Genomic DNA, 20842 nt, shown 5'->3' on the forward strand with positions numbered 1-20842 from the left:
TGGCATGTTCTAAGTGGTGCAATGAGAATGAGGGAGCAATGAGAATATTTCTTGTTGTAATGTCTGGGTTTAGTCCTTAGATTTTTGTTGTTATTGTTGCTTTTAAGATTTTATTTGCTTATTTGTGAGAGAGAGCAGGAGTGGGATGAGGGGCAGAGGAAGAAGCAGGCTCCCTGCTGAGCAGGGAGCCCAATGCGGGACTCAATCCCAGGACCCCAAAATCATGACCTGAGCTGAAGGCAGACGCTTAACGGACTCAGCCACTCAGGTGCCCTTGTCCTTAGTTCTTGAAAGACCCCGTAGAGCCAGAGAGGTGAAAAGAGTGTCCTTTAAACTGCACCAGAGTTTTTGTTAATGAGGGGACTCACGGAAAGGGAAAGCCCACTCTGTGATGAGAAGGTTGGAACTTTCATATCCTGCTTTCAGGGGGCTCTTCATCTTGTGCTGGACGACAGGCTGGGTACCTCTCCTCTGAGCAGAGAGGATCAGATCCTCCCTCCTTGCTGTCCCATGCCCTGACACCCAGCTGAGAGCATGGGACTTGACCCTGCCTTGGGAGGTGGGGGGAAAGGCCTGGAGATTGAGTCAATGGCAAATAGCTAATGATTTAATCAATCGTGCCTATGTAATGAGCCTCCATAACAACCCTACCTGAAGGGGTTCAGAATGCGTCTGGGTTTGTGCACACGGTAATTCCGGGAGGGTGACACACCCGGAGAGGGCATGTGAGTTCTGCACCCCTTCCTCCCACATTACCTTATGTACCCCTTCATTGGCAGGTGAATGCCAGTAAATGCTTCCCCGAGTCTTGTGAACCATTCTATCAAACTAGTGACTCGGAGGAGGGGGTTGTGGGCAATTCCCAATGTCCAGCCAGTAGATGAGAAGTATGGGTAATAATCGGGACTTGTAGTTGGCGTGGGAAGCAGAGACAGTCTGCGAGACTGAACGCTTCCCTTCCAGGGTCTGACACTGTCCTTAGCTCGATGGTGTCCAAATTGAGGGAGACTGTAGGACACCCAGCTGGTGCTCGCAGAGAACTGGAGGGCTGTTTGGTGTGGAAAAATCACACATCTGGTGTCAGAAGTATTTTGGGGATATCGTGTGAGTAAAAACCTAGCACCCCACGGAGTCTGTCTCAGACAAACCATTTAATTCACAGGGTCTTGCATCCCACTCTTTGTTTTCTGGAGCTGCCTTGGTTCTGCCTGTCTTCTCCCTTGGGTCTCTACCGCCCGCCAATTCTGTGAACTCCTTACAGCAGCACTGTTTCTTGTTGCTTAGACCGAGAGCCCTGACTGGAAGGGGAGGGGGATGTATAATTCATTTGGGGAGATAGAATCCATCCCTGAGGGCTCAGCAGTGTCCTAAAACAGCATGCCAACCAAAAAGCTCCCCCCTCCCCACATTTCCACACGCGCCTGAGAGGCAGATGGGGCCCCTCCAGCTGAGAATCACAGGGGCGCCCATTTTGAAAGTGGAGCCATTGCAGTGTCCACCCCGCAGACCTATAGAGAGGATGATAAGAGAGAGTGAAGGGAAAGGGCTTGGCGAACCATCATGCATCTTATAAACTTAAATTCAGGGCAGCTCAGGCCACAACAACTCACACCTGAATTTTTTTCTTTCCTTTTTTAAAGCAGCTAATTTTTTTTTTTCTTTCTTTTTTCCGGTGAGGGGTCAGTAGGTCTGGGATGTGGAGGCAGAGCTTTGACAAGGCAGGCTTTTCCAGCCAGGTTTAATCATAGCCCCCCATGCTTATCTTAAATGGAGGGTTGGGAGTATAGTTGGTGTTTCAGGCCTGACCTCCGGCGGTGGCCCATGCAGGCTGTGAATTTCTAGTGTGTGCTCTACACTGGCCATTGGCAGGAGTGCCTATGACCCGGGCTGAGAGGCTGGGGGACACAGCCCTGAGCCCTACAGAGCTGCCCAAAGGAGCCAGGGAGCTTTGAGGAGCTGCCAGAAAGCAGGTTTTCTCTCCTGTCAGAGGTTGCCATGGTGACAGAAGGAGGAGGGGACACCCGCTGGTCTGGACCTACATAGTTCATCTTTATTCCATGTCTTGGTCTGAGCTGGTGATGGGAGGGAGCTCCTGAGATGATGAAGGAATGACATGTTGCAGAGACTGGACCCTGGTAGGGGTGAACTGTGCTGGAACATTGTGTGTGTGTGTGTGTGTGTGTGTGTGTGTGTGTGTTTATACTGTTGCATGTGAACTCTGAGTGTGCGGAGGGGGGTGTAATAAGGGAAGGGGGACGGTACCAGTGTTGTGCATGTCGATAGGATCTTCCTCAAATGCCTGTCCCCCACCCCGCCCCCATGATCTACAACCCTCAGGAGACAGCTCACCTGCAGGGGCCGAATGCTGCCCCCACAGAAGAACCCTTCATTTCCTACTTCCTGAAGGTCATCTATGTGCTGCCTGGATGCCTCCTGCCGGCAGCAAGTCACTGTGAGAATCCAGCCATGTCCTCTTAAGAGTCCGAGGCTGCTGCCTGCCTTCAAACCTTGGCTCCATCAGTGGACCTCTGTCTGATCGCAGGAACCCACTTCATGCATGTCTGTCCCCTCCACAGGGAGACGGCTCTGACCATCCTTCTTCGTTTTAATCCGTAGCTGTTATCATGCGTCATACAACTCTGATGTTATATGTTGATTTGTTTACTTGCTTATGGTGCATTTCATCCCCCAGAATGTAAGCTTCATGAGAGCAATGATGTTCTCTGGCTCATTCCTGTGACCCTAGCACTCAGAACACAGCAGGTGCTCAGTGACCTTGTTGAATGAATGAAGGGCCTGTCTGGGACTTCCCTGCTCCTCACAAAGAGGAAAGCTCTCCTTTCAAGCTCAGCCAGGGGTTGCTTTCATGCAAAAGTCCTCAAGGATACCTCTCCAGCCAGGTCATTCTTTGAATCCCCCCCCTCCAGCACCCCTGCCTCCTTCATGCTCCCTGTACATTCCCCTGTTTGACATTGAGCTAGGGAGTGTCCTGCCTCCCTGACCAGATGTTTGGCTCCTCAATAGGAAGAGCATTGCTTTCCCTTTTGCGTCCTGAATGCAAGGCTCTACAAATAGTAGGTGCTCAATAAATGCTGGGGATGGTGATGCTGTGAATCCGTGAACACATTCCAGCTAGGGTAGTTTACCTCCAAATCTGCCCCACAGAAGACCTCCTGCAAGTCATAGGTAACACTTTCAAGGTCAGAACGAGTCTGAACTGGGAAGCAGGGTGGCTTGAGGGGGCTGGCCTCAACCTGATGTCTTATCCTTGCCCCATAACCTCATGTTTAAACGTGACCAAGTCTTTGAGCCAAACACCACCTCATTCTCGAACCTTCTGTGTTCTTTCTGAATGCAGCCAATCGCTTCTTTCCCTAACAAATTTTTTTTTAGCACTTTTCTGCACCAACTAGTCTAGGTATTTGCCATTTCTCTCCTTGGGCCCCATGAGTTACATTATGATGTAGCTGGTAGGTGGATGGGTGTCTTCAGCATCCCTTCTATGGGGCCTATCCCAGTGTCATTTCAGTGTTTGGAAGGGGCTGTGAGTCCTAGCTCCCTGCCCATCACCCTCACCCCCAGGGATGCTCATGTGACCCAGACTAAGACATTCATTCTAGCCCTTACTCATCCAACGGATGTGTGGAAGGCCAAGCAAGGCCAGTCTGTATATGTTCATGGGATTCAAATACAGGCATTTGAAGAAACAGGGTGGTTTTCAGCCTGGAGTTTCCAGCCTCATGGAGAAAACTCATTGCACTGAGAAGGAATCAGACTTTAGGGAGGAGAACCAAAAGAGAGGCAGAGACAGAGACATGTCAGTATCTTCAGAGCCACTGGACCCAACAGTGTCCAAAGACAGAAACTCCCACTCCTGTGTACTAATACATTCGCTCCTTTGCTTGAGCTAATTTAAGTTGCACTTCTGTCCCCTGTCATTAAAGGGTCCTGAGTCACCTCCCTGTACTGATTGTGGGATCTGTTTAGGCACAATCTGATTCCAATTCCTCCCCATACTTCTTATGGCTACTGGTTTGGTACCACCAGTTCAATTTTAACACCTATTTTTGGTATAAATAAAAGAAATACATGAATGGCTATTTCCTCTCTGACTAAATACAGGAATAAAAATACAAATTCCTGGAATCAAGAGGAAGAGGTGAAGAGAACCATTTTCTAGTGGCTACGTGCAAACATCTAGTTGAACCTTTGAAATGGCCCTGAGGTAGGAAGAGTGTCTAGAGTTTCCCTGCCTGACAGGTCAGACACAGGTGAGTGAAGAAACTACCATCTGAGCCCAAATTTTCCCAACTCCACCATTGTGACCACGTCTCCGCTGGCCTCAGTTGTAGAAAAGTAACAGGAACACATGCTTTATAGTGTTTCAGTGTTTTAAAGCCCAGGTTCTTAGGAATCCCAGGGGGAAATAAGGCCATTTAAATAGTCCTTTGGTAATACTTCATTTTCTTATAAAATTGATCTGGGCCGTCGAGGAGGATGAGACCCAAACAGATAGACTGATGTCCCCTTCTGTTGATGATGGTGAGCCAAACAGCATGAGGGCCTCTCTCCTAGGCTAGAGCCTGCCTCCCAGAGCAGGGCCTGGCAAGTGAGGGGACCTGAGCCTCAGGAAAGTTCTTCCATTCATGACTATGACACCCCCCTGGACAAGTCACATGACTTCCTGGAATGTGAGTGGTGTGCCTGGCAGGGGAGACAGAACCAATTTCTTTTGACCGTGGTGTTGCTGTTGGGGGCCTGGTGACTCCCAGGCCAGTCCCAGGGGCAGCTGGGATGCCCAGACCTGAGGCTGTAGGCACGGGAGGATGAGCTGATGGGCTGAGGCCCAGCTGGGGATCCCAGGAGGTGCAGAGAGGCTCAGTGGGCTGGGTTCCTAACTCCCCTGGACTTTCCTGCTCCAGGCCACCCAGGCAGCCTCCCTGCCAGGGTCCCAGCCCTGATGCTGGTAGATGGGAAGGAGACAGCCATTTTGGACAAACCCAGCCCAGGGTCGGAGAGAAAAGAGCCCCTAGTCTGAGAATCAGCTCCAGGGACACTGTCCCACCCTGAGCGACAGAGGTGACTCATTTCCCCTCTCAGGGCTTTTGCTTCTCCCCTGCAAAATGCGCAGTTTGGGCACAGCGGCCTCCACACTTCCTTCCACCTTGACACGCGCAGAGTCTAGACCACAGCAGGCCATGGGTGGTCGCCATGTCCATGAGCTAAGAGAGCAGGGGGGCAGAGGAACCCACTTACCCACACTCCCCTGGGGGTCTCCCCGTGGACCTCGGTTTCCGGTGTCCTGTGCTAATGGTCGCACCTCCACTTATCATTGAGAGCTTCTGTTTCCATACCTGGAATAATGAAAACAATCACAACGATTCTGAAATCGCCCTCTACACAAAAGTTCACAAGTTTTTCCCCACACACTATGGTCTGGGCCAGAGAGCCCTTCCTGAGAGTTCAACCACAGACAAACCGCAAACCAGAGATGTCTCGAGACTCGCCTGGGGTCACACAGCTTTGTTAGTGGGGTTGTCTGGGCTCAGATTCCTCTTCTGACTCCATGTTGAGCTTTTACTGTCTAGAATACTGGGAAGCCTTGCTTCGTCTCGCTGGGATACTGTGAGGCAAGGTTCTATAAAAAACACTTGTTCAGACCTTTGCACATTCAAAGTGCTCAGCCCATGCTGAATAATTGATGGGCTCTGCTCCAGCAGCTCAGAGCAGACACACAGGCCTCCTGCCGCACACAGGGCTGGGAACGTGGAAACCTTTCCTATCATTTTGCCCAGTGAAAGAAGTTGCCCAGAAAATCACCAAAAAAGAGTTGTGCTTCCCTGTTGCTGTGGGGAGAGGCCCGGGCTCCTGGGCTCCTCAGACCTGCAGATCTAATTTATGGCCTCAGGGAAAGGAGAGAAGAAAGCACAGGGCTGTTGCAGGGAGGGGGCTGCTGGGCCACCCCGGGGTTAAGGCCACAGTGTCCCCTCCAAGGCTGTGAGGCCCTGGGAAAGGGCTGCTCCGCTCTGACAAGCAGGGAGAAAGGTGCCTGAGAATCCTCAAGTCCTCTGGTGGGGAGGGGTAGGGAGGGGGGTGGCCCAGGGAAGGGAGAAGGGGGAAGGAGCCATGGGAAATGTGGAGTCTGAAGCAGGGGCCCTCCTCCAGGGAGAGCTGATGGAGGCAGAAACGCCCAGGAGGGGGCTGAGGCAGCCCATTGCTGCTCCAGCCCACTGCTGCCTGTGACCACAGCACCTTTCTGGCCAAAGGCCATGGCACTAGGGATTAAGGGGTAGAAAGCAGACGCAAAATGGCCTTTAAAGCAATTTGCAGAAATCAAAGTAGGACACAGTTCAAGCGGGTTCTCTGGCTATAAAGTAGGGAACATTTCACAGCTGACTGAAACTCAGGGTGCCATTTCACCGCTAAGGGCACTGGGGTGCCTGTCGTCCCCTTGTGGGGTGCGGCCCATCAAAGCGTCTCCAGACGGGGATGTGTCTCAGCGCCCACACAAGGCTGATTTAGGAGTATCCAGATCCACAGGATAATTGGCTTCAACTTCAAATAAGCAGAATCAACAAAGTTCAGCTCAAATGAGAATTTGTTTTGATGACAGGGTTTCTATTTTGCTCTGCCTTACAAGTTCCAAAGCCTAATGGTTTAGCAAGGACTTCCTAAGAAGTTTCATGGTGTGCTCTGGGCTTGTGCAAATCACTTCACTTTCATACTCCGTCTGGGCGTGCGGACCTCTCCAGGGACTGAAGAGCCCTTAGCATTTCCCTGTGTTTGGGCAGGGCCCATCCTCGGGAACTGGATGGGGGGCAGGGGTGAGTCCAGGCTGGACTGAGGCTAACTAGCAGTGTCTAGCCTGCAGCTAACACGAGGGCAGAACAGCAGCCACACTGGGCTTTGGAGGGAGAACAGAAAGTGGGATGTGTGACTTTGCTCCCCACTCGTGTCAGCTTGAGCTGCTGGACTGCTGGGCTGCCAAGTTCATACCTCACAGAGGGTAGGACCCGGTAGTGGGAGAAACAGATAGGTCAGGTTAGGGATGGGGCAGGGCTGAGTGTTGGGGGACAGGGGCTGATAGCCCAGTCCCAACACTTACTAATTCTACCACATTGGGTAATTGATTTAACCCTCTAGGCCTCAAGTTCCCCATCCAAGAAATGAGGTTCATACTAGAACTTACTTCAAAGCTTTGGAAGGTCCCAATGAGCTAGAGTGTACGTGAATTCTTAGTCACGTCACTAGTCACTAGCCTGATTAGTCTACTAGTCACTAGTAGGACTGTCCCCTCCCATCCATGACAACACTTGGCTGGGCCTCCCTTGGCCTATCAAAAGGTGGAACGGCTGCCAAACCATTCAAGCTCACGTATATCTGTGTGCTCCCGAATGCTCGGAACATCACTGTCCTGTCAGCTCAGTACTCTGGGCTGCTTGAATGGTCTTGCTTAACCTGCAACCCTGATCAGACTCCACACTCCTTGAGGGCAAGACTATTGTCTTATCTGTCACACAGTGTCTATAATTGATCTTAAAACCCTTCTGCGTGGTCTCATTAAGCTAGCTGCAGCAAGGGCGCATGGCGATGGGGACTCCCCCCTCCTGACCAGTCGCCTCAGGCAGAGGGTCTGCGCTCCAGGGGGACTCTGGCAGGTGCTCTGGCTGTCCTTCTCTCTGCTCCACCCCGGGCATTTGATAATTAACAGAATAAATGTTAAAAATGCAGTCTCCTTGGTGAAAACAGAGGTATTCAAGATATGTGGGTTGGTGAAAATTACTCGAGACATCTTGACCTGGAAAGGCAGGGTGAAGGAACCTAGTGAGCTCTCAGGGGAGGTGAGGTCAGGACACCTAGTGGGACAGATGGCTGTAACCTCACCCAGTCCAAAGAACAAGCTGCATGAATTCTGCTGGGCCTGTCTGCACGTAGTTGTTAAAAAAATGTCTATAGTGGCGCCTGAGTGGTTCAGTCATTAAGCGTTTGCCTTTGGCTCAGGTCACAATCCCAGGGTCCTGGGATTGAGCCGCACATCGGGTTCCCTGCTCGGCAGGGAGACTGCTTCTCCCACTCCCACTCTCCATGCTTGTGTTCCCTCTCTCACTGTCTTTCTATCTGTGAAATAAATAAAAATCTTTTTTTAAAAAAAAAGTGTCTACATAGGGGGATGCCTGGGTGGCTCAGTGGGCTAAGCGTCTGCCTTCAGCTCAGGTTGTAATCTCCAGGTCCTGGGATTGAACCTCATGTCAGGCTCTGAGCTCAGTGGGGAGCCTGCTTCTCCTTCGCTCTCTGCTGCTCCCCCTGCTTGTGCTCTCTCTCTCTCTCAAATGAATAAATAAAATCTTTTTTAAAAAATTGTCTACATATATGGTACAATGTGGTCTGAGGCTTGCTTTCATCCATCCTGCTAACAAGGTTCGCCTTCACCTTCCTTGGAGGGGTTGCCATCCAACAAATAAACAAAAAACAACCCAGCCAAACCCTGGAGTTATGACTTAAGTCAGTTCATAGAATCTCAGTGTCCCCAGGGCACCGCATATGTCAATGCTCACAGGACTAAGGAGGTAGTGTCACTTTCCTTTCACATTGTGGGGGTGAAGGGAGGGGGAGAGTCAGGGCCCTGAGAGGCCTCCCAGGCAAGGATCCTGATCCAGGACCTGGGTACTCATCGCCCTGAGAGTTCCCCAGCTCGCCTCCGGGCCTGCAGTGCCCAGCTCACACTCAGAGGCTCTGTTGGTTTCCTGGAATGAGGAAATGCTGCTCGGCCTTCAGTAAGCCCTGAAACTGTGGCCACAGTGAAGGTCACTGTCTGGGCCCAATATGTAGCCGGAAAACCAGCTCTGAGCTGGGCCTTCCCTTCGAGGTCTCAAGGGACAAGATGTATGAGAAAGTCTTTTGGGATCCATTACTAGCTCCCACAATTAGATCAGATTCTGGGCACGTGTGGGGTCGGGTGGGGAGTGGATTTCTGGCCATACTGGAGAGATTATCTTGAAGAAATGGAGCTCAGGCTATACCCCTGGATAAGCTGAACCCCGGCCCCTTCCCAGGGCTCTGTAAAGGCTGCTGGGCAGGGGCCTGTGGGGAGGAGGCCCCTGATGCCAGAGAGCTTGTTACTCCTCTACCCCTAAGGATGAGAACCTTTCCTGGACTGGGCAGTGCCCACAGGGAGATGGGCTGCTGCCCTGTGCATTCCCTTTCCTAAGGGCTTTTCCTGGTTCCTAGGTGAGCCTGTTGCATGGTTGGGGTAGGGGGTCGGGGAGCATTCAGAAGGAAAGCAGATGGTGTGGGGAGTGCAAGCCTCTAATCTCTCCTCTTGCCCACCTTCCTTCTCCTTTTCTTTCCTTTCTCTCCCACACTTCTCCAGAGAGAAATGGGACGGGGGAAGCTCTGGGCTTTCACGCACCAGGGCAACTGTCCTAACCATGGAAAAGCTGACATTTGCAACCTTCCAAACTCATGTTGGCAAGTCGACCCTCTAGGGCAGCCCAAACTCTACAGGCTGATTGCCACGTTCCCGACTAAACCCCTTTCCCACCTCCCATCTCATTCTCCCTGCTCCCACCCTCTCTGTAGTCCCTCCTCACACCTTCCGAGGTCAGCCTGACCCCTGCTTCAGAATTTGCCTTTTCCTTCCTTTCTCCTCACCCCAATCCACGTCCCAGGGTACATTTGCGTATAGAGAGCCATCCAGGCTAATCCTAGGAGATTTCCAATTAGTAAGAACTCCCTCAACCATATTCTATAAACCAGGGAGCAAACCGGTCAACTTATCATTCATCTTCCAGCTTTGCAAGCTGCTCAACATCCCAGTCAAGCAAAGAGCCACAGCCAGTTACAGCATAGCTCCCAGAGGGGTCTGAAAATTCCAGATGCTCGTGTGGGACCACAGGAGTTTTCCACCAGCAAAATTTACCTACAGAAAACCACCCGAGTATGTGAGGAGCCTAACAAGCAGTTTCTCTCCCCCTGGCCTGGGGCTCCGTGGGTCTCTCTCAGCAAACATTTAGGCACTGCCTTGATTTACTTCCCATCAGAGTCTTGTTTTGGAGGGAGGCCAAGCTGGTAGATACGGAAATGGGACTATTCATCTTGTGGAAATCCATGCATGTATTTGGGAGGACAAGAGAGAAACAAGTGCCTGAAAAGTTGGGGGATGTCTGGTGGGCAGGGAGGAGAAGGGGGTGAGGGAGAGCCCTTCTTTACACTTGAGAAAAGCGTGGTTGAAGCAAGCCAGTCCGGCTGCAGAGCCTTTCAGGTTCCTGACGCAAGAAGTGGATTTCCTCTCTGCACGGGATCCCTCAGGATGGTAACGCACAGTCCCCGGACACAGGATAAGCCCTGCCACAGAGCTCTCATTTTCTCTGGGTGCGCCTGGTTTTCTCCCCCTCTCTGGATCTCTTCCCTCGGATCTCCTAAAGCAGTCTTCCTTTGAGAGCACATGAGGCCGACTCTCCCTGCTCTTTCACTAGCCATACAGAGTTACCTAGTCTCTTGGAGTCCCATCAGCAAAATGGGGATACAGTGTACCCTCTGGGGGCTATTGTGAGAATGAAATGACCAATGGATGACAAGGGTTCTCAAGCAGTGACTGCTCAGTAAATGTACTTAGAAAAGAGCTGTCATCTTTATCCACTCTAAGCAACGCTCATGGCTGCTCTGCCAAACCTCTTAAAAACACACTAGCAGAAACGAGCAGTCGCAGTCGGGCTAGAGGCGCCATGGCCTCCTCGCTCTTCCAGAACTTTGCCCAGCACTCTCCCCTCTCCACCCTTTGCCTGGTGGGTGGCAGGACATCTCTGGGGCATCAGAAGGGAAGCTGCTTTGGAGCCCTGGCTCCCTTAGGCACTTTGGGGATTCTGCTGTTGATGGTGACCTGAGTTCGTCCCACCTGGGATTCACCAGGAATGGCTGGGAGTTGATGGCAACTCAATCTGGGAGAACGTGCCTGTGAGTTTAAGAGGAGGTCATGACCCACCAACCTAGAATCAGTCTACCTTCTGGACCTTCTCAGGAGGAACCACATGCCACAGAGAATGAACACCAGACACAGACAATAAGGGATTATTTTAAAAGCAGAACATCCAACCTGACTTGGTAGAGGGAGACACCTGTGCCCGAGCCAAGGACCACAGACCTTCCTGCCTTCTCTTAGAGAACCCTGGGGTGGAGTGGGGGCAGTCTCAAGGCTGACCTGCTCCTTCCCCTGGTGCCCTTTGGGCGATGCAGTTCCCTCTGATCACACTGGCCTCGGCCCTTCAGAACACCCAGGGCCCAAGTGCCCTGGGTCACTTCTTCTGAGTTAGGGATTGCTTCCTTGGGGCAGGACCTTGATGTCACTGTGCCTGAAGTAGGTTGGAGGGGATAGGGCGGCCTTAGAGACGACAAGCAGTCTGGGAATAGACCTGGAGGGACTGAGTGGGGCTCCTCCCTCTCAGTGTACCCCAAATCTCCATCCAGATCTTGGCCATGGAAGGGGACAGCAAGGATGTGGGAGATAGAGTCCAACAGGCTGTCCCATTCCCCAGGACACAAGTGAGCCCCCAGGGACGGTGAGGCAGGATCCCGCTCTCCTGCGGGAGGGTTGCGGGGTGCCCACTCCAGGGTGCTTTGGGATCCGTGCTCGCCAGCCACTCCCCCCACCCCACCCCACCCCACCCCGTCCCCGCCCCGCCAGAATGCTCTCTGCCTGTGCCTGCTCTAGGGACCTGCGACCCCAAGCCCCCTCCCCTGCAGCCGCCTTTGGGCTACAGCCGCACCACCCCCAGCGGGGCACCCAGCTCCAACCCCAGTCCTGGGAACGTCTCGCCCCGGTCGCGAACCCACCTTCCGAGGCGCTCCAAGGCCCTTTCCAAGGAGTCGCTGAGCTCCCAGCCTTCTTCTCGGGACGTGGGTTCCGGGCGCAGCAGCCTCTGGCCCCGGACTCGGGGCTGAGCTGGCTTCTGCCTCCCTTTCTCTCTGCTCCCGTGAATTCTCGGCACTATTCTTTTTTTTAAGGGACTTTTTTTTTTTTTTTTGCGTTGCGTCAGGGCGGTTGCCTGGCGACGGCGGAGCTATTCCACCCTGAGCGGTTTCAGTCGGGTCTCCGCCAGCCTCTCATTCAAGCCTGTCTGCCCGCCGCTCCCGGGACCTGGGACCCGGGACCTCGGGGTCCAGCAGACGGGCAGCCGGGTCCTAAAGCCCCCTAGTTGCTCTTTCCCGCCAGGAGCCGCCGCCCAGCTCAAGGAGAAGCAAATCACACACATTTGCCAAACCCTAGACGAAACCAAACCCAAATATCCCCCTTTTTAAAAATTTTATTAAATCCGAAACCAAAGCAGTCTTCCCCCCAAGCATGGCAACGTGGCTTTGCCACTGTCAGCAGTTTGCCTGCATGGAGAGGGCAAAAGAACGCCCTTGCAGCGCGGCGCGTGGGCGAGCCCAGATCCGACCTCCCATCCACAGGGGGCTTGAGTTCAAATTCGCAGCAGCTCGTCCCATTACGGAGTGCCTAATATATGCCCCACCATCCCAGCGCCTCTGCAGGGAGATGTGGGCATTTCCAGCTTACAGATGAGGAAACTGAGGCTCAGAGAGACTCCGCAGAAACCAGAGGTTAAGTGGAAACAGAAATTTTTGCAGATCTGTCTCCCAGAGGAGCTGGGAGTGCTCCAGAGGGGCCTGCCTCTGTGTGTTTTCCCCACAAATCACGGGGTGCCTTCCAGCATGTACTTCTCTGTGCTGTGTCAACGACTGGAGATAGTTACATTGGAAGGTCCAGTCCCTGTTGTACCAGCGCCTACAGCTCCAGGACCTACAAGTCATCCAGGACCTACAAGTCATCCCGGACCCAGCCAGGGCTGCCCTCTCCTGGCCTTCAGCCTCAGTCCTGCCTGGACACCCAGGACTGAGGTCTGGAGCTCAAGGGCTCCACTCTCTCCTGGAACCTCTGACCCCAGGGGTGATTACTGGAAGTTGGCTTCATTCTTAGGGCAGCCTGGGGCATGGCCAAGTTCCTTTTTTAAGACACTTGAGGTTGGCAGGATCCTTCGAAATGATCTAATCTGCCATCCTGACAACAACACGGAGTGGGGGTGGGTGCAGAACGGGCGTTGTTTTCCCGATGAGCAGATGTACACAGTGTGGGACTGCAAAGTGACTTGCCCCGCTTCCGTGGGCAGGTCTAGTTGTTTCAACTCAGAGACTGAGCCCCTTGTGCTGCCCTCTGGTGCCCCATCCCTCACCGCAACTCCCAGTCTGGGGCCTGTCCCACTTCCTTCCTTTCTGCCTTCACTAGGATGTCTGGCCAGGGACTTTGTCTAAGGAGACATCCTGCTAATGTGAGCACCTCTTTTTGCTAACAGGTTAATGTTTCTAGCTCACAAGTGACCTTCAACGGGGATTTCTTTGAAAAAAAAAAAAAAAATCACATTATTGACTCAAACTTGATTCTAGAAATATCAGTCCAATCCTTCCACTTCTTCCCATCCCCTCTGCCAGGACCCTGGCCCAAGTCACCGTCAGCCTGCCCCAGCTCCAGCACAGCCTCCTCCGGACCGTGTTGCACCCACTCTTGTCCCCGCCCCTTAGCCAGTGACTCGCCCACAGCCAGAGCACACTCTTCAAAATGGAAATCCAATCTTGGCTTCTTCCTGCTTAAAGCCCTCCAACAGCTCCCGTTCCTCCCAAGAATAAAAACCAGCATGGCCCCTCAGGCCTGCGTGGTCTGGCTCTACCCACCCCTTGGATTCCACCTTACATTGCTGCTCTGCTTTCCACACTGTCATTCTTCTGGGTCCTTCTCCACACCTGCTCCTTCCACCTGGGGCTGGCCACATTTCTGTCTCCTGAGGGAACCCCAGGTTATATGTCCTCATAGTCCTACCTATCTCTCCTTCCTGGACCAGCTTCATTTTTTAGCTTCATTTGTGAAGTTATGTGATTGATTAATATCTGTGTCCCTTTAAGGCTGTCGGCTGAGCGGGACAGGAGCCATGTTTGCAGGCAGAAGGCTTGGTCCAGATTCAGGGACTCAGCCTTCTCTCGGGCGGGGTGTACCTGACACAGGGGCCTGTGCTGAATTCTGAGTATTTGACCTCCTTCGGTCCAGTGTGCTCTGGCCCCAGTGTGGGAAGTGTTCCAGTGTCTTCCTGGAGATTTCCCACCCCATCTGGAAGCGCTTCCTACGGCCTTCACCCTCCTAACCCCTCACTGGGCATGAGGCTCCTGCTCTGCTTTCTGAAGAGTGCACTGTCTTCTGTCTTCTTGTAGACAAGCAGCCAGGCCGGGGCAGGGATCGGGTCTTACTCTGAGCCTCCCATTCAGTCTGGCATATGCCTGGCCAGGAGGGTAGTCGGTGATGAAAGACTGGGAGAGTCAGCGAGGAAGGTGAAGAAGAGGACAAGGAACCAAGTTTCTGTTGGAACAGTCTCAGCCTAATATCTAACCCGACGCAGCGATGAAATGAGTTATGTTTAGACCTCTAGCATAGGGCAGTATGTAGTCATACAAATATTTTCAAAAAATATTTGATGGTGTAGGAAAATGCTACTGATTTCATGCCAAGTAAATAGGGCAGGGATACCAAACATCTCCGTAAATAAGACACTTTGAAAGCTTTATTCTAATATCTAATTTCTAATTTTGTTATATGTGGTTAAAAAAAGGTTAGGAGGGTATATGCATATATGAGCTGCGGTTTTATCTGGGTGGTAGATGAATAGGATTTAAAAACCTTCTATAGACTTGCATTAATTTTCTGTGTTTTCTACAATGACTAGTTTTTGTGAGTAGCAACATCAGGAAACACCACTACAAACTAAAAATGGCCTTGTGTTTGGGGTACCTGTGTCTCCTACTTTCTACGGCCTGTTATGCCTTTTATGTGGGGTGCTGTGAGGTCTGGCTGGAGTCTGGTGATGGGTGGGGATCCCCATGGCCCAGAGTGGTGGGGCCATCTGGGGACTCTTCCCTGTAGTTGGCCGTGTGGACCGGGGAATGCTGGGCCAAAGCTGCAGGAGTAAGTAGGATAGCACACTGGTGCTGGGGCTGCCTTTTGGGTCTGTCCAGTTGTCCAATTTGCCTTTCCAGGGGCAAGACGTGATGATCTAGGGGATGGTCGTCCCGGGTGTCAGGAGCACGTTAGTGAGCGTGTATGCTAGCCGACAGCGGCCTCACTGATATGAGCCCACCTCTTGACAGGTGACAGAGTGGGTTCCTTTCTTGCAGTCCCGAGAGGAGTGGGACAATGTCTTTCTTGTCCCTACAGAAATTCTGTAGGGGTCAAGAAACATTCTCCCTCCTAGCTCTGAGGGTGCCACACTTGGAGAGGTTAGGGGACTTACTCCGAGTCACACAGCTGGTAGTGTCAGGGCTCCCAGAACTGTCGGATCCAGAGTCTAGGGCACAGCCTGTTGCTGCGCACTGATCCTACGGTCCCTGCGAGCAACAGGCAAGGCAGCCTCAGGGACCACAATGTGCTTGACCCACACATGGCAGGCAGGGATGACCTGTCAAAAAGGTAACTTTAGAGCAAAGATTTAAAGGAGATGAAGGACCTGGCAGTCTCTGGTAAGGCCTCGCCTTCCTCCCAAGGAGAGCACAGGATACCCAGCTCAACCCTCCCACATTGCAAACTTTTATCGAAATTCGTCTCACTTGTGCCCACTGGTGTTTCTAAGCTACTCAGGGACAAACTCCATTGTCTAAGGCTCCTGAGTATCCTTCATGGTAATTCAGGTTTGGTCCCCATTTACTGAATGAGAGAAGGAAGGAAGAAATTTCTGTTTGGCCTGATTGTATGGTGACACCCTCTCCTGCCCCAGGGAGAAATTAGGACTTGTGGTCCTGGGCCAGAGTCCGCTAGCTCCCGCCTGCTGCCTTTAGGGGAGAGTGTTCCATCTGGGGGCCCAGTGTGTCAAGAGGATCCAGGAAGTGTTGGTCATTTGGCACCGATCTGGCAACAGTAATGGCTGTCTTCTGCTCTTATCTCTCAGAAGGGGTTAATTGAGCCTGAACACAGAAGGGAGACTGGGGAGGGGGGTAGCGTCCCCTCTTATGGGGACCTCATTAGTTCAAAGAGCATTCGTGGGTGGCTCACTCTGTCACCGGGTGCTAGGCATTGGGGCGTGATGCCTGCAGCTGCTGAGTGTAGGAAGTTAATTAACAAAGCATTGACCTTAGAACTGGAGTGAGGGAGGCAATGGGTTCCCTCTAAGCCCAGATGAGAAGGATAAGTGGGAGCTGGTTAGGAGAGGTTTGGGGGAGGCCTGAAGGTTAGAGGGCAGAAGAGGGACTAGCGTGTGCAGGACCGAAATGCACTTGAGCAGACTCTAAGAGGACATGATGGGCCCACATTAGGCCCCTGGACATGGTCCAGAAGGCAGGGAGTTAAGAAGGGAGTGTGTCATGGCTTTCATATCTCAGAGAGGCCCAGTGGATGTGGGGGCCAGACAGGAAGCAGGGTGGCCACTAAAGAGATTGTTTCCATTTTGCTGGGGGTGAGAGGCCATAGAAGTCCAGACCCATGGCAGGGAGGAGCTCACTGCATTTCCCGGGTGAGGATGGGTGATGGGGGAAGTAGCATGGTGAAGGGGGACAGCAGGTGTCTGGAGGCAGGCAGACTCAGGTTCACGTCCTAGCTCTCCTGGTTGCTGGTACGTATGCCTGTAAAAAGTCACTTGAATTGTCTGAGCTGCAATTACTTCATCTATAAAATGGAAATAGTTTTAATAATACTGTGCTTATAATGGGGAAGAGGACCTGCCGTGGATTCCACACTTTCATTTACTTATTTATATAGTTTTAAAAGATTTTATTTATTTATTTGAGAGAGAATGAGTTGAGCATAAGTTGGGGAGGAGCAGAGGGAGAGGGAGAAGCAGACTTCCCGCTGAGCAGGAGCCCATTGCGAGGCTCAATCCCAGGACTCCAGGATGACCTGAGCCCAAGGCAGACACTTAACCTGCTGAGCCACCCAGGCACCCTGGATCCCACACTTTATAGACCCCTGCTCCGGGCCTCCCACAGGTAAGGTGGCCATGCCTACTCAAGGTCCACACCTTCCCTTCTACTCCAAGCTGTAAGTATCCAGGACCCAGGAATTTCCTGCCCACATTTGGGCCTGTGCAGGCTTCTTTCCTGGTCTACGGAATGTGGGAGAGGGTTAGGGTGTCCCCTGCTTTAGCATAAGGATCCTCATGTAATAAAACAAAAAGGGAGGGCTGTGGGCGGAATTGAGGCCTTCCTCTTCCTATCCTTCCTTGTTCCAGGAATTCATAGGTACAGAATTAGAATCTGCCTTTGAGGTTATAAAGATATATTTGTCAAGGCAGGAGGAAAGAACAAAATTGTCCAACTGTTTGTTAGTCTGGTTTATAACTCTCAAATATTTAGACACACGACATGTGGGCCTCCATTTATCCGTTTGCCTTGGACCTCTCCAGCATTAGTGGTGGGCCCCATTAGAGGCCAGCTTGCTGGCTTGTTGACTCTGAGACGCCGAGCATGCTGCCCGCCGCAGGCAAACGTGAGCGACTGCTCTCTGGGTCACTCTCTTCCCCATAATGGAGTCACAGTGTCTTCTGCAGAGTTTGTCCTTTTGTCTTGTGGAGACACCTAAGAATCATGATCTAGAAGATGCTGCTGAGAGTATTTCTAGGCCCAGCACTGGCACATCTTAGTGACGATGGGAAGGAAGCCACCCTGGGCATGTATAGCATTTGAAGGAAACCAGAAATGATTCCACTAATGAAGGCAGTGAAGCAGCCCTTAAGGGGAAGGGAAAGCCTTCTCGATTCTTCTAAGCATTATCTCCCCTGAGGAGCCTGTTTCCTTTGAATGATGGAAAGAACTCTGGATAGGAACCAGGAGATTGGAGACTTCAGTCCTGGATTTATAACCATGTAGACATTTGTCAAATTACTTCACGGCCCCCCCTCCCTGCCTTGGATGGTTTCCTTCTCACCAAAATGAGGGCTTCAAGCTCTGGCATCTTCTGACCCACGATTCCATGATACTCCCCACCCATCTGTCATGCTGGGCAGTGGGAGGGGGCAGGGCCAGAAACTGCAAAGTGGGAGGGTCTGGCAGATACCCATGTCTGGACCAGCAAGGGGTCCAAACCAGCTAGACAGAGGCTGGGACCAGAGCTAGCAGGTGAAGCTCTCATGAACAGCCATGTCTCCGTATCCTAGAGGAGATCCTGCTTGTTCTCTGCCCTGCTTTAAATTGGTTGGGGGCCTGGGTGGGTGATGAGGTAGTCACAGAGCCACGGGGCAGAATGAAGATGTCTAGGACCTACAATAGAACTCTGTCCGCTCAGGAAGGGAGCACAGGGACACCCGGCTGCTTCACAAACTGAACGGTGTGCCTAGTGGCCAAGCCAACAGCTATTGTTAATGACTTCATTCTTTTCATTTCCGCCAGCCAATGTCTGATGGTACCAGCAGCCAGGAGTGCATGTCAGGAGGAGACATTGTTGCCCTCAGATGACAGGTTGGACTTAAGCATTCTGTCACGAAGAAAACCTGGACCATATGCATGGGCTTTCCAGGCAGATCTAGATCTGCTCCTGGAAGGGAACAGAGTGCTGGACATTTGTCACCAGGCACTGGGGAGGAATTCTAGGGGAAGCTGGTCTGTGGATCTTCATATTCAGCCCCTTTCTGGGAATTCTAGCCAGAGGACGGAACTTCTTACCTGGGGACATAAACCTCCTTATAAGTAACTTCTTTCCTAACATCAGCTCAAACCGACTGCCCCCACAGGTGCTAAAGCAAGTGGGATATACGCCTTCTTTTCTGCCCCATCCTGACTGGTGAGGTTGAAAGGAAGTATATTGTGGTGCGTGGTTCAGGCTTTGGGGACCCTGGTCCTAGTCCTGGCTCTGTCACTTGTTGGGCTGCTTGGGGCCAATATTTAACCCTTCCGAGCCGCAGTTCCTCCTCTACACATTGAGGGTACCAGTATCTTTCACCGTGGGTTATCTCAAAGATTAGACTTACTACCTATAAAATGCCTGCCATAATGTTTGGCAGAGAGTAATCACCCAAGAAACAATGTCTCTTCTGTTGTCCATGCACCAACTGATACTTCGATCGTGTACCAGCTGAAATGAGGTGTGCCTGTTGCTCTTCCTAGTCTAATGCACAGCGCGAGCAAATGTTAAGCAATCAAGCTGGCAGTCCTTCCAAATATCTTAGCTGCCTTGTTTGTCTTTTTGAACATGAGGTAGCTCTGTTTGGAATCTGACATCAGAAAAACAGGACGAAGCACGAGGCAGACAAACATGCCTCAGGGTTGGGCCACGGTTTTCAGGCACAGACTCAGAACACTTTCTGGTGGGGGATGAGGCAAGCCACTCAGCAGGGTCAGCTGTCATTCTACCGACTAGCATCTCATGACCAGGACTGTTCCTGGTTCACAGAGAGAACTGGACAGGAGACAGAGGGAGGGAATAGAGGCAGGCACACAGAGATGGGCTTCCTTACTGCACTCCGGGCTGGGAGAAACAACGGTGCGATTCACAGATTGCTGAACACAGAGAAATTACTTCTTCAGGATCACCCTGACAAATCACTTTCAGGCTCATGTTTCAAGATCAGCTCAAAGTGTTTGGCAAACAGAATCAGCTCTTGTTGAAAATGGTTGTGATGATGTCATAAGCCTCAAAGAAGGAAGAAGAGAGTAAGAGAGAGACAGAGAAATAGAGTTGGGGAGAAGGGAATGGAGGGAGGGAGGGGAGGGTGGAGAGAAAGGGAGAGAGAGAGGGAGAAGGAGAAAAGGAGGGCAAGGGGGGAGAAGGAGAAAGGAAGAAAAGAAAAGGTGATATGGTCTGCATGTGTCCCCACAAAATTCATATATTGGCCCTGGACCCACAATGTGATGGTATTAGAAGGTGGGACCTTGGGCGGTAATTAGGTCATAAGAGTTCAGCCCTCATGAAGGAGATTAGTGCCATTATAAAGAGAGCCCAGAGAACTCCCTCTCCCTGTCTGTCCTGTGAGGACACAGTGAGAAGACAGTCAGCTATGAAACAGGAAGTGGTTTGTACCAGGACCCCCAATCTGTGGTTGCCTTGATCTTGGACTCCCGGCCTCCAAAACCGTGAGAAATGCATTTCTGTTGTTAAGAAGCCACCCACCTTGTGATATTGTCTTAGAGCAGCCCAAAAAACTAAGACAGTGGGATACATTCTTCCTCAGTGGCCTGGGCTCTTGGAGTCAGGCGCCTCTGCAAGTGAACATGACGCAGCCAGAATGAACTAATAACCTGACTCTTCCTCCTACCCCTCTGATGAAGGTCTTGCTCCATGTAGGCCCCGGGTGGTCTAACTGTTGTAGGAAGGGCTGAGTCAGTCCCGGGCTAAGGGTTGTGCAGCTAAGCCTTAGCCACAGTATACCCCCACCTCAAGACAGCCTCACCATGCCTTCTGTCTGAGGACCCACTCTGTTCTCTTTGAACCTGACCTCCATTTCAAGAGCTAATTCCCCACACGGGCATTTCCGCATCCTTAGGCTCATGGCACTGAAGAGGTTGGGTTCTCTCAGAATTCTATCAGTGGGGTGGGGCAGATGACCTGTTGGCAGCAGGGAGAGGAGAGCAGCTTAGAGCTACTATATAAAATCCTCTCAACACCCCCCAACCTGCCTTCCCCCACTGGCCCATCTTACCCTGAAGTCCAGCTGTGTAAAAGACTCAGGCCTATGTAATCTCAGAGGTTAAAAGAAATCAGATGGAACCCAAAAGGAAGAAGTCAGAGGCCAAGTTTAAAATAAGATCCAAACTTTAAACATCATCATCCTTCTGAACTACGTCTTTGCAAAAGACTTCTTGCCATCAGAAGAACCATTAGACTTTT

The 20842-nt window shown here is 51.8% G+C and overlaps 1 protein-coding gene across 1 annotated transcript in view; it reads right to left on the reverse strand.

Annotated features, from left to right (window-relative positions):
• Window positions 1-11954, reverse strand: part of FAM167A (family with sequence similarity 167 member A) — a 43109-nt gene extending 31155 nt beyond the window's left edge. Inside the window, exons 1-2 of the mRNA XM_045985013.1 lie at window positions 11830-11954; window positions 5257-5354 (exon numbers count right to left, since the gene is read on the reverse strand). The gene's annotated coding sequence lies outside the window, so the exon portion shown is untranslated. The remainder of the gene's footprint in view (window positions 1-5256; window positions 5355-11829) is intronic.
• Window positions 11955-20842: the final 8888 nt, after the last annotated feature.

The sequence above is a fragment of the Meles meles genome, chromosome 2 (assembly GCF_922984935.1).
Source record: "Meles meles chromosome 2, mMelMel3.1 paternal haplotype, whole genome shotgun sequence".
In the NCBI taxonomy this organism is placed as follows: Eukaryota; Metazoa; Chordata; class Mammalia; order Carnivora; family Mustelidae; genus Meles; species Meles meles.